This window comes from Palaemon carinicauda, chromosome 3, assembly GCF_036898095.1.
Source record: "Palaemon carinicauda isolate YSFRI2023 chromosome 3, ASM3689809v2, whole genome shotgun sequence".
Lineage (NCBI taxonomy): Eukaryota > Metazoa > Arthropoda > Malacostraca > Decapoda > Palaemonidae > Palaemon > Palaemon carinicauda.
Window position 1 is genome coordinate 14096184 of NC_090727.1, and position 13753 is coordinate 14109936.

At 47.5% G+C, this 13753-nt stretch overlaps 1 protein-coding gene across 5 annotated transcripts in view; it reads left to right on the forward strand.

Annotated features, from left to right (window-relative positions):
* The window catches only part of LOC137638206 (elongator complex protein 2-like), a 235971-nt gene extending 222734 nt beyond the window's left edge, over positions 1-13237 (forward strand). For all 5 annotated transcript variants that reach the window (XM_068370290.1, XM_068370287.1, XM_068370288.1 and 2 more), the window contains one exon: positions 12974-13237. The gene's annotated coding sequence lies outside the window, so the exon portion shown is untranslated. The remainder of the gene's footprint in view (positions 1-12973) is intronic.
* Positions 13238-13753: the final 516 nt, after the last annotated feature.

Here is a 13753-nt window from a genome sequence, read left to right on the forward strand (position 1 = left end):
CCCCTGCGCACCCTTCTGCAGAGTTAGCGCACAGGCGCTCTCCTGCTCGTCAGTGTTCTCCTGATCGCCAACGCTCTCCTGTTCGTCAGCGCTCTCCTGATGATCGTCGCCCCACTGCTCGCCAGCGCTCTCCTGAGGACTCCGAACATCCTGCTGTTCCTGTTGTGCGCCCAGCGCGCCATCGGTCTCATGAGCGCTCTAGATCTCCTGCCCGTCAGAGCGCACCTGCGCTCCCAGTTCCTGATATGCGCCCTGTGCGCCCACGTTCGCCCGCGCGACCTAGAACTTCGGTTCAGGTCTTGGACAAGGACTCTTCTTCTCCTCGCCCTCGCGATCCTGCTCGTCAGCCTGTTCCAGCGCAACAACGCTCGCGGTCGCCTACGCGTACTTCTAAGGCTACTGTACGCCCTCGCACCCACGCTCCTCCTGATCCTGAGGCCGTTCGTGAACGTTCGCCTTTGCGCAACGCGCCGGCAGCTCCCTCACAGGATTCCACGCGTCGCCCTTCTGCTCGCCAGCGATCACAGAAGCGTCAACGTTCACCTGCGCGTCAGCGATCTCCTGCACGTCAACGGTCCCCAGAGCGTTCAGCTATCCCCTGAACATCGGCGATCTCCTGACCGCCCGCGTGATTTTTCGCCTGTGCGCAAGTGCTCTCCTACGCGTCGGCGCCCAGAGGATCTGGAGAGACATGGGTCTCCTTCTTCCAGCTCGTCCATGCGCGGTCGCTCGCCTGCGCGTTCTACGCGCAACGCTCGCCTACGCGCCAGCATTCACCAACGCGCCAGCGTTCATCAACGCGCCATCGATCTCCCACGCGTTACAGGTCCCCTGGACACCATCGACAGCGGTCGTCGGAGCGATCTCGTTCGCCCACGCGCCAACGCGTTCCCTCGCCGGCGCGCCAACGCGCTCACTCGCTATCTCGCCCACGCGCTCACGTGCTTCTTCGCCCATGTGCTCACATGCTTACTCGCCTACACGCCCTCGCGATCGTTCGCCCTCGCGATCGTTCGCCCGCGCGCGACCACTCCCACGCTTGATTGTCTCCGCGCGATTGCGTGCCCGCGCTTCAACAGCCTCTCGCGCGCGACTCCTTAGTGTCGCCTATGCATGAGCGTCAGCACGACCCCCGTTCGCATCGGGTTCCGCAGCTCGCGACAGCAGCAGGGACGCGTGTCGCCAGACCGCAATCAGGATCGCCCCCGCCTAAGCGCAGGTCTCTTTTTCAGGATAGGGAAGACCCATCGGAGAGGTCAGAACAACTTTCTTCCCCTTTTTCCTTACAGGCATGTCCAGTGGTGTCCACTCCGAAGGATCGCCGATCCCCTTCCCTCCAGTGGGAATTTCGGACTCTGTGTCCGTGTCTCGGCAGTCTTGGTTCGGTCCTCTGATGCGGGCGTTAGTGAAGGCTATGAAGCCGGCACTCGCCGATCAAGGACACAAGCCAATGGCAGCCTCGCCCCCGCTGAAGAGAAGGAGAGGAGTGGACTTCGTGGTGACTTCTCCCAGGGAGAAGCTGGTTCCTGAGAGGTCCGTCAGGAAGGCTCTATCCCCTTCGCAGGCGATTTCTCCTTCTCCTGAAGACGAGGCTTTTCCGTCCTCAGGAGAATCCAGTGAGGTAGTGGTCTCCCCCTCGGCACCTAGGGGGGAGCCGTCTCCTCGTGGAGGGGAATCGTCTCGCGTGGAAGGCACCTTCCAGACCTCTTTGTTGGGGTCGTGTATCCCGCCCAGGAGGGAACCTAAAGACTCCAAGACGATTCCGAAGTCGTCTTCTCGAATTCGTCAGGATCCAGCTGCACCCCGGGAGAACGTCCACGCATCTCCCCAGGAAGAGATTCCGGAGACGGGAGACTTAGCTGCCAGTCCACAGGGAGGAGACCAGCAAGAGTCTGAGCACGCCTTCTGGCAAGTCCTGAGCCTGATGAGACAGCTCAAAGGGTTCATGGACCCCGTGATCACCCCCCGTGAAGGCAAGGACACGGTCCTGGATCAGGTATATGGAACTCAGAAGCCCCCCAAGGCCAGCACGGCTTTGCCCTGGTCCCAGGGGCTGAAGAGTGCCAGAGCCAGGGCCAATGCTCAACTCGCGGGTCTCGCTTCCTCCAGTCGTTCCTCTGCCGGGAACAAACTCCTCCCACCTCCTCGTCTCCAGCAGAGGAGGTATTTTGAGATCATGGGGGAGTCTAGCCTCGCTCTTCCCCTCCATCATTTCATTCGGTAGAAGAGCTCGCTAGGGGAGTTCCCCTTGAGAAGCTCTCCGCCCGGCAGGTGACGTTCTCTGCGTCGGAGATCCTGAGCCATGAGAAGGTCACGAAGTGCGTCATGCAGGCCACTTCGTGGCTGGATATCTGGCTAGGTTCTCTGGGCATCCTATTGCGCTCCGAGGATCTGTCTAAGGAGACCTTCCTCGTCTCGGGCACTCGCTTCATCGAGTTCCTGGCACATCAGGTTACCAACCTTTGGGCCAACTCGGTGTTGAAGCGTCGTGATGCGGTGACTGAGAAGATCCACCCGAAGGTCCCCGCCGTGGATGTCTGCAGGCTCAGGCACGCTTCCCTCCTTGGGGGGAATCTGTTCGAGCCGCAGGACATGGAACGCACAGCTGAGAGGTGGAGGAAGTCGAGCTAGGACTCCCTCCTCCAAAGGGCCCTTGCATCTCGGCCCTATAAGCCTCCAGCTCCGCAGCAACCGTAGCAGCAGCCTCGCAAGACACCAAAGCAGGCACCGGCAGCTAAGAAAGTGGTGTCTAAGCCCCAGCCCTTTCCAGCCAAGGACAAGAGGGGCGGTAAGTCCTCCAGGGGAGGCAAGACTCCTAGAGGGAGCGGCCGCGGCCGCAAACGCTAGGAGTGGCAGTCCCCCCGCGTGTCCACCTGTGGGGGGATGCCTTCAAAGTTGCGTGCACAGGTGGCAGCAACAAGGGGCCGATGCTTGGACGGTCTCTGTGATCGGCCAAGGCTATCGCATCTCATTCACGACATCTCAACCTCCCCTGACAGCGAATCCAGTGTCATTGAGCTCCTATGCCATGGGATCGGTAAAGGGGCTAGCCCTTCGGGCAGAAGTCGAGACCATGCTCAAGAAGGATGCTCTCCAGGAGGTCGTCGACGGCTCCCCAGGCTTCTTCAGTCGACTCTTTCTTGTAAAGAAGGCGTCTGGAGGCTGGAGACCTGTCATCGACCTCTCAGCTCTGAACAAGTTTGTCAAGCAAACTCCGTTCAGCATGGAGACAGCGGACACGGTCAGACTTGCAGTGAGACCACAAGACTTCATGTGCACACTGGATCTAAAGGACGAGTACTTCCAGATCCCAATCCATCCGTCTTCCAGGAAGTACTTGAGATTCAGCCTAGACAGCAAGACCTACCAGTTCAAGGTGCTGTGCTTCGGTCTCTCCACAGCACCTCAGGTGTTCACCAGAGTGCTCACCCTGATTTCATCTTGGGCGCACAGGAACATCATCTGTCTCCTTCGTTATCTGGACGACTGGCTGATCCTAGCAGATTCGGAGTCGACCCTTCTTCGACACCAAGACAGGCTTCTGGGACTTTGCCAGGATCTGGGGATCGTGGTAAATCTCGAGAAGTCCTCTCTGCAGCCGTCCCAACGACTGGTTTATCTAGGCATGTTGTTAGACACCAATCTCCACAAAGCCTTTCCATCAGACGACAGGATAGCACGGCTGAGGAGGGTGGCGGAACCCTTCCTCAGGCGAGAAGAGCGTCCCGCCCAATCGTGGTTGCGTCTCTTAGGTCACCTGTCCTCCCTGGCTCGTCTGGTTCTAAACAGCCGTCTCAGGATAAGATCCCTGCAGTGGTGGCTCAAGTCCCGGTGGAATCAAGGATCCGATTCCCCGGACTACAGGTCCCAATAGGACCTTCGGAACAGGCGGACCTGCGGTGGTGGCTGGTCGACGAGAACCTGCGAAAGGGAGTAGATCTTCTCGTCCTCCCCCCGGAGTTGACACTGTTTTCGGACGCGTCAAAAGGAGGGTGGGGGCCGGACATTTTGAACCAGAGGACCTCAGGCCTTTGGTCAGAATCAGAAAAGTACCTGTACATCAACCTGCTAGAGACGAAGGCCGTCTTTCTGGCTCTTCAACAGTTCCAGCGGACCCTGGCGGGTCACTCCGTGTTGGTGATGAGCGACAACAACACGGTAGTGGCTTATATCAACAAGCAGGGAGGTACTTTTTCGCAGCAGCTATCCCATCTTACGGTAGAGATTCTGAGGTGGACAGAAGTCCACTCGATAACACTATCAGCTCGCTTCATTCCTGGCAAGAGGAATGTGCTCGCCGACAGTCTGAGCAAGGCTTCGCAGATAGTGAGTACCGAGTGGTCTTTGGATCCTCAGATAGCCAACAAAGTCCTGACTTTGTGGGGTTCCCCAACCATGGATCTGTTCGCGACAGCTTTGAATTTCAAGCTGCCCCTGTACTGCTCCCCAGTCCCAGACCCCAAGGCACTCTGGCAAGATGCTTACCAACATCGGTGGGACAACATCGACGTGTACGCCTCCCCACCGTTCTGTCTGATGAGGAGGGTGCTCAACAAGACCAGACTATCGGTCAACTGTTCGATGACTCTGATAGCTCCGCTATGGCATTACGCGGAATGGTTCCCAGACCTTCTGCAGCTCCTGACGGAGCTCCCGAGAGAACTTCCCCCACGACACGAGCTACTCAGACAACCACACTGCAACATCTTCCACAAGGCCGTAGCCTCACTTCGGCTTCACGCCTGGAGACTGTCCAGCGTCTCACGGAGAAAGGCTCTTCACAACAGGTTGCGGAGAGGATGTCTCGGCACCTGCGAAAGTCCTCTGAGGGAGTTTACCAGGCAAAGTGGAGAGTCTTCTGTGGTTGGTGTCGTGGGAGGAGTATCTCTCCACTCGATGCCACTATTCCAGCAATACAGTGAACCCTCGTTTATCGCGGAAGATAGGTTCCAGACCCGGCCGCGATAGGTGAAAATCCGCGAAGTAGTGACATCATATTTACCTATTTATTTAACATGTATATTCGGACTTTTAAAACCTTCCCTTGTACGTAGTACTGTTAACAAACTACCCTTTAATGTACAGAACACTTAATGCATGTACTACAGCACCCTAAACTAAAACAGGCACAAATATTAAAGGCGATTTTATATCATGCGTTTCCTAAACGCCTAAAAAGCACGATAAAAAATGGCAACCAATGTTTTGTTTACGTTCATCTCTGATCATAATGAAGAAACAAACTCATTTAGTGTACACATATATGTATAGGTTAGTTTTTGCATCGATTATATTGATTATACAGTATGTTAATTTTGTTATTACCAATGTTTTAATTAATTTTTCTTAGGACTTCCAAATGAAATGTTTTTCTTTATGACGCCGCCTGAAACGACGGCGTCATAAAGTACTGTACGCTCAGTAAACAACCACGCTCAGAACAAACAAGGCATTTAACGCGCATGATGAAAGTGATAAATAATGATACAGTATTTACAGTAAAAGCATTTACAAAATATGTTACCTTACAAATATAATTTACCGTATCTATATAAAATCATACAGTACTGTACAGTACATATTGTACGTAGCAAAGCAGGAAAACAATTTACGAGAGAGAGAGAGAGAGAGAGAGAGAGAGAGAGAGAGAGAGAGAGAGAGAGAGAGAGAGAGAGAGAGTGTTTTACGTACGTACTGTAAATGTAAATTTTAAACAAAAAGAATCAATTTACGAGAGAGAGAGAGAAAGAGAGAGAGAGAGAGAGAGAGAGAGAGAGAGAGAGAGAGAGAGATTGTTTTACGTACGTAAATGTAAATTTTAAACAAAAAAACTATGATAGGTTACAACATGTAGACTTTTAAAACCTTCCCTTTAACTTAATGCATACAGTACTAAACTATAAAACAGGCATAAATATTAAAATGTTAGAATATTAAAGTAAAAAAATAAAGATTGTTACTGTACTCACCACGAAAGAAGTTCAAGAAAAACTTGAATGATGATGGCGATGAATTTGCTGCACAGTAGAAATGATGATGATGAAGCTGATGATGTGTTCTACTGTGCAGCCAATGAGTAGTATTTTACGTCTCTTCAGACGGAGGTGTCTTTTCCTGGGACACCTCTTCAACTTCTTCAATTTCTTCCGAAGGCGTAGTAGCAGGAGGAACTGGCTCTTTTTTGCGAGGCTGGAAGAACATTGTGATCGGAAGTTGTTGCCGCTGCTTCTTTTTTCGATCTAAGAGCATCTTGTAGGGAGTCATGATGTCATCGACCTTGTTGGAGAATTGTATAGACCGAACCATATCCTCGTCCCACTCTTGCAACATTTCTTTCAACTCCTTCGCATGGTTGCAGGCCTTGGCAAGCCGTTCTAATGTTAAGCCCGTTTCTTCGACATTTTCTTGGGTCTCTTCCTGGGTTTCACTCTCTTCTTCGCTTGCCGATTTCGTCAGGTCTTCGAGGTCTGCGTCAGTTAGGGGCTGGGAATGGCAGTCCAACAACTCATCGACGTCTTCAGTCGTCATGTCGCCAAACCCGTCGCCTCCAATTATGGCAGCCAACTGCACAGATTTGCGTATTGCAGAGTGTTGGATTTCAGCAGGTGTAAATCCCTCGTCGTCGTAAACAATCTGGGGCCACAACTTCTTCCAGCTCGCATTCACAGTTGCAGGTTTCATCTCTTGCAGTGCCTTCTGAATATTCTGCAGGCACGTGGCTATGGTGTACTGCCGCCAGTACGCCTTCAAGTTAAAGTCTTCATCCTCATCATCTTGGGCAGCATCCACACACGCAACGAGGTCCGCCAAGGTATTCTTCGTGTAGAGGGCCTTGAACGCCCTGATAACCCCCTGGTCCATCGGTTGAATTAATGACGTGGTGTTGGGTGGCAGGAACTCAACCTGAATGCCCTCATGTGACAGATCAGTTGCGTGTCCACCAGCGTTATCCATAAGGAGAAGGATCTTGAATGGCAAGCCCTTCTCTACGAGATATTTGCTGACTTGCGGGATGAAACACTGGTGGAACCAGTTGGAGGTCAGCATCTTTGTAATCCATGCTTTTGGATTATGCATCCAGTACACGGGAAGGAGATTCTTATTCTTATTTTTCAAAGCGCGAGGATTTTTCGACTTATAAATAAGCCCCGGCTTTAGCAAAAATCCAGCAGCATTGCCACACATCACGAGGGTAACGCGATCCTTGAATGCTTTAAATCCAGAGGCTTTGGCTTCCTCTTCCAAAACAAGCCGGTCTCATCCATATTAAACACTTGTTCCAGCTTGTATCCACCTTCGGCGATAATATTCTTGAATGTCTGGTTCACGTAAGTTTCAGCAGCGGCAGTGTCAGCCGAAGCAGCCTCGCCATGCAGGGAAACGCTTTTCAGGGCGAAGCGTTTCTGAAACTTTGCGAACCATCCTTTGCTGGCGGAAAAATGTTGTTTCTGAGGCTGGGAATCAGTGGATGTCCCTGGTTGAGGTTCATCTGCATCATCATCTTCTTCAGCATGGTTGCCGTCGTCGTCTTGAGGTTCCTTTGCAGTAAAATTCTCATACAAGCTCAAAGCCTTTGTTCGGATGGTGTTCGTATCCAAGGCTATATTCTTCTTTTGGTAGTCGGCAATCCACACAGCTAAAGCACCTTCCATGCGTACGATCGTTTTATTACGCGTTGTAACGACTCGCTTCGCTGATCTGCTAAAGGTGATTGCAGCCGTCTTAAAAATGTTCGCCTCGTCCTTCTTGATATAGCGAACAGTAGATTCGTCGATTCCAAAATGGCGCGATGCGGCCGCGTAGCTTCTACCGTCTTTCAACATATCGAGAAGCGTAACCTTCTCAGCAATCGTCATCATCCTTCGGTGGCGTTTAGGCTCACTACCAGCCTTAGTAGAAGCAGAATGCTTGGGAGGCATTGTACAGTAGGATTTAACAGAAAGTTCAACAAAAAGTTCAACTTAAAACAGTCGCACACAGCACAGATTAAACTTCACAAACTTAAGAACGTCTACTCAGTGATACGCCGTAAGAGAAAGTGGACGACCCGGGCCCGCGAGAACCTAGATGTTGCGGGTTGGAGATGCGGGCAAAACACCAATCACAGGCTAGATAACAAAACTTGAGTTCTGATTCGTCATCTATCAGCGCTTGAACCAATCACAACCCATCTTATATGATGCGTAGGTTACCAACTCAAAGTACAAGATACCCCGCATATACCGTACGTACAGTATTAATAATAATAATAATAATGATAATAATACAGTAATAATAATAATAATGATAATAATAATAACAATAATAATTTTATTAACAACAACAACAATAATAATAATAATAATAATAATAGCTTTACGTATGTTATTTTATTCTTTTGTAGGATGTGTGTGTCTCTCTCTCTCTCTCTCTCTCTCTCTCTCTCTCTCTCTCTCTCTCTCTCTCTCTCTCGTACGCTTATTCGAAATGTGATTTTTGCAACAAAGAATATTATTGGATGCAGTACTACGTACGTATACATACAAAAGATTCATGGAAAAGAAGCACATCCATTACATTTGTAGTACAGTAGTAGCCAACAGCAGCCTTACACCATTCTAATATGGTATGACTGCTTCTGATTTGTGTTCCATGTTCGATTTAATTTTACTACGTACTGTATACAGTACTGTATTATCGTATGATCACATTCTCTTTTTGTGTTTTATTTCTTTCTGTGCTGAATTATATATCATATGTAATGCAATGAACAATCAGTAAGAGCAGATATTACTAATTACAGTATTAATGGAATTACAGGTAACGAAATATCGTATTTGGGGGTCTTCAGATTTCGCGGTATTTTCGAAATTTCCGGAAAATCCGGAATATGTATATATATATGGGTTATGGAAAAAACCTGCGAAGTGGTGAATCCGCGATGGTCGAACCGCGAAGTAGCGAGGGTTCACTGTAGCGGAGTTCCTCGTTTATTTGCGGGAGGAAATGCGCCTTTCGGTCTCAGCGGTGAAAGGCTATCGCTCAGCCTTAAGCTTGGCTTTTAGGCTGAAAGGAGTGGACATTTCTTCCTCGCTGGAACACTCTCTACTCATACGTGGCTATGAGCTTACCTGCCCTCAGTCGGAAGTGAGACCTCCTCCTTGGAACGTGGTTCGGGTTCTCAGGGCTCTTAAGAGACCTCCCTTCGAACCATTACGCCAGGCCTCTGATCGCCACCTGTCTTGGAAGACGGCTTTCCTACTCGCTTTGGCTTCGGCCAAGCGAGTTAGTGAACTTCATGGTCTCTCGTACGACATCGCCCATTCAAGGGGATGGGGGGAGGTAACGTTCAGGTTCGTCCCTGAGTTTGTTGCCAAGACTCAGAATCCTGGAGTGCCGGACCCACGATTCGACTCTTTCAGGATCGCGAGTCTCCGTTCTGTAACAAGCGACCCAGACCAGCTGCTACTATGTCCAGTGAGGAGTCTGAGGTATTACTTGAAGAGAACAGCTGCAGTTCGTCCTCAAGTGCGAGCATTGTTTGTTAGCACAGGTAGGACGAAGAGGAGGGTCACCAAGAATACCATCTCGGCTTGGATTCGAAAGGTTATCCATCACGCCTTGAATCCAGACCCTCCTCCGTCACGTCGCCATAGGGCACACGACGTCAGGGGCATTGCTATGTCCCTGGCCTTCAAGAGAAATTTCTCTGTGAGGCAGGTGCTTCAAGCTGGGGTCTGGAAGCGTCAGACGACCTTCACAGCCCTCTACCTGCAGGATGTGACCCACAGGAGCCTTGATACCTTTTCTATCGGCCCTGTGGTGGTTGCACAACAGCTGGTCTAACCTCAGGCTCCTTTATGGACAAATAGCAGTACAGTAGGTTGAGGGCGTTGTTACCCGGTTTTAGTCTGCGTGAATGAAAGAGTATGTCTGACCCTTACTTCTTTCTTCATCCTCCCCTCTCTTGGGGAAGCAGCATCCTGGTTTCCGCATAGCTGACCTCAACCTCTGCAGGTAACCCATGCTTCCTTGTGCTCCTAGTATTAAGTTTAACACTGTCGCGTCCCCCATACCCTGACGAGGTGGTATTGGGAACGTCCTATCCTGGATTCCTATCTAAAGGTCTCAAGGTCAACTTCATAGGACGAGTCACGCTCTTTCCTCCACACACAACTTATGTAGGCCATACGTTCCTTGCGAAGCAAGGAACTTGTGAGGTGCAGGGGCTCCTTTTCTCAAGTGCTACTCACTGGGAGGCGGAGGCCCCGGGTAAAGCCAAAGTCAGTGAGGCTGGGGACTTTCCACCCTTCCCAAGGGGTAAGTCACCCAATGTAAATAGCGTGGTTTGTATTTCGGTTACGGAACAAATGACAAATTCGGAGATAATTTGTATTTTTCCTAACCATACAAACCTTAGCTATTTATACATATTTGCCTGCCAGACCTGTCCCCCAAGTCAAGTCCTACCTCTAAGTGAAGTGAAGCAAATAACCGGCGTGTGGGGGGGAGGGCTAGCAAGCTACCCCTTCCCCTACCCCCGCTAACTAGCGCGGGGGTAGTTAACCCTCGTTAAAAACTATTGGCTCGTCATTTCAGCTACGCCGAAAGTAAACCCAATGTAAATAGCTAAGGTTTGTATGGTTAGGAAAAAAACAAATTATCTCCGAATTTGTCCTATTTCCTTCTCCATGAACTTTTGAGAAAGCGTATGATAGAGTTGATAGGGAAGCAATGTGGAATGTGATGAGGTTATATGGAGTTGGTGGAAGGTTGTTGCAAGCAGTGAAAAGTTTCTACAAAGGTAGTAAAGCATGTGTTAGGATAGGAAATGAGAAGTGAGCGATTGGTTTCCGGTGAGAGTGGGACTGAGACAGGGATGTATGATGTCACCGTCGTTATTTAACTTGTATGCTGATGGAGTGGTGAGAGAGGTGAATGCTCGAGTGCTTGGATGAGGATTGAAACTGGTAGATGAGACTGACCATGAATGGGAGGTAAATCAGTTGTTGTTTGCGGATGATACTGTACTGGTTGCAGACGCGGAAGAAAAGCTTGGCCGAGTGTGTGAGAGAAGGAAGTTGATAGTTAATGTGGGTAAGAGTAAGGTTATGAGATGTACGAGAAGGGAAGGTGGTGCGAGGTTGAATTTCATGTTAAATGGAGAGTACTTGAGGAGGTGGATCAGTTTAAGTACTTGGAGTCTGTCGTTGCAGCAAATGGTGGAGTGGAAGCAGATATACGTCAAAGAGTGAATGAAGGATGCAAGTGTTGGGGGCAGTTAAGGGAGTAGTAAAAAATAGAGGGTTGGGCATGAATGTAAAGAGAGTTCTGTATAAGAAAGTGATTGTACCAACTGTGATGTATGGATCGGAGTTGTGGGGAATGAAAGTGACAGAGAGACAGAAATTGAATGTGTTTGAGATGAAGTGCCTAAGAAGTATGGCTGGTGTATCTCGAGTAGAAAGGGTTAGGAATGAAGTGGTGAGGGTGAGAACGGGTGTAAGAAATGAGTTAGCAGCTAGAGTGGATATGAATGTGTTGAGGTGGTTTGGCCATGTTGAGAGAATGGAAAATGGCTGTCTGATAAAGAAGGTGATGAATGCAAGAGTTGATGGGAGAAGTACAAGAGGAAGGCCAAGGTTTGGGTGGATGGATGGAGTGAAGAAAGCTCTGGGTGATAGGAGGATAGATGTGAGAGAGGCAAGAGAGCGTGCTAGAAATAGGAATTAATGGCGAGCGATTGTGACGCAGTTCCGGTAGGCCCTGCGGCTTCCTCCGGTGCCTTAGATGTTTCAATGTCTTCTTTTGCTACTTTTATCCCCATGGTTGACTCTTGACAGATTTTAATTCTTACCCTGACTAACTCTTATTATACACCTGCCGTCTTCAATTTAAGTGTTTCATTTGACAGTAATAAATACATTTATCACCTGCAGGGTTTAAACTTTTAAGGGAATTACCTTAGCTTGAGTAATTTGTATGGTTTCAAAGTAATTTTTAAGATAATTGCAGTTTTAATAGCTTTAAATTTAAGGCAATTTGAAAAGTTATAAAGTAATCCTTAGTAAAATACAACAGCATATAAGTTAATGCCCACATGCTCAATTTTAAACCATGATCCGTCTTCTTCATTGGAGATATCATAGTTCCTTTCATAAACCTAATAATTAATCTGTTATTTCTTTGTCTCCAGCTTTTATTAGTTTCTTTAAACTTTCATTGTTTCTTTTTAAAGCTTTTTAAACATTTCCTGGTTTTTTCGTCCATTGGAATAAACTGTAATCAGCCCAGACCTTAATGATAGACCCCATGTCTAATCTAGGCCCATGTCATTCACATACTTCCGTCTTTATATATTACAAAATCGATAATATTTGCTTTTAATATCCACTATCATTCAATCTGTTTTTTTTTTTTTTGACATAAAAAAGTTGCTAAAACCCAATGGCTTTTGAGTACTTCGCTTGTATCTTATTAAAATTTAAATGTCCATCTTTTGTAACATACATTTTGTAATTTATTCTTAATATTTCATACATTGTTATATAAAGACTATGAAAAATATTTGCACAATAATGCCAGAAGAAAATAATTTGCATATATACACAGTTAAAAGCAGCTTGCAATTGTCTTGAAATATATAATCTTTGTTGTTATTCAGTGTTTAATATTTTCATCTCTTCAAATTATCTAGTTAATGTATTGTATTCCTCATATTTAATACAACTGTAATTCTACGCATATTGATCTTGCCAATATAACGACCATACGTTTAGCTGTTATATATTCCTTGTATATAATTTTCTCAGTACTGCCTTTACAGTTTACATGGTAAGCAACAATATCCCTATAGGAATTAGTATATTATTCATTTATTTGTTCAGACCTTAGTGATATGAGGAGTGTATAGTGTGAGATTCTGTGATCTTGAATTTCGTTTTCCATGATGCCCATTTTCTATATTAATGCCAAACTGCGATATACTTTACAGAAATTGAAGATGATGATTAAGTTTCGTTTCCTGGGATGGTTATAGAGGACAATCTACTGAAGCAGTAAGGTGGGACCCCTGGTCGGTCCTATATAGAGGAAAGAGATGAATTATGTCCAGTAATTCAGAATAAACATAATACCTGGCAACTTTTAGCCACCATTACTACATTTCTGCCAAGTCATCATCCATATATGCCATTACAAGGTGTTAAAAATCTTGGGTTCTTTTACAAAATGAATACAATTGTATCATTTCTTTGGGTCAAAATAAAATTACACAATAAATATCATTACTTTTTTTTATTATTCCAAAAATATTTTACAACTCAAAAATATCCTAAAACTGAGTTTTGTCAGCCTAAAAAAAAAAAAAGAAAAAAAAAGGAATTTGTACAATTATGGATCCAGATTTTACGTAATTTTGCCCTGGATTTACCAGCGTCTTTCGATTTATTTCTTCGGTGTCGACGATACTCCTCTTGTCTCACACTTTGCAATCTTCTGAGTATGCTCCAACGCTGGTATGAGTATGCTCCAACGCTGGTATGAGTATGCTCCAACGCTGGTATGAGTATGCTCCAACGCTGCAATCTTCTGAGTATGCTCCAACGCTGCAATCTTCTGAGTATGCTCCAATGCTCCAACGCTGGTATGAGTATGCTCCAACGCTGGTATGAGTATGCTCCAACGCTGCAATCTTCTGAGTATGCTCCAACGCTGCAATCTTCTGAGTATGCTCCAACGCTGGTATGAGTATGCTCCAACGCTGAGTTATCTG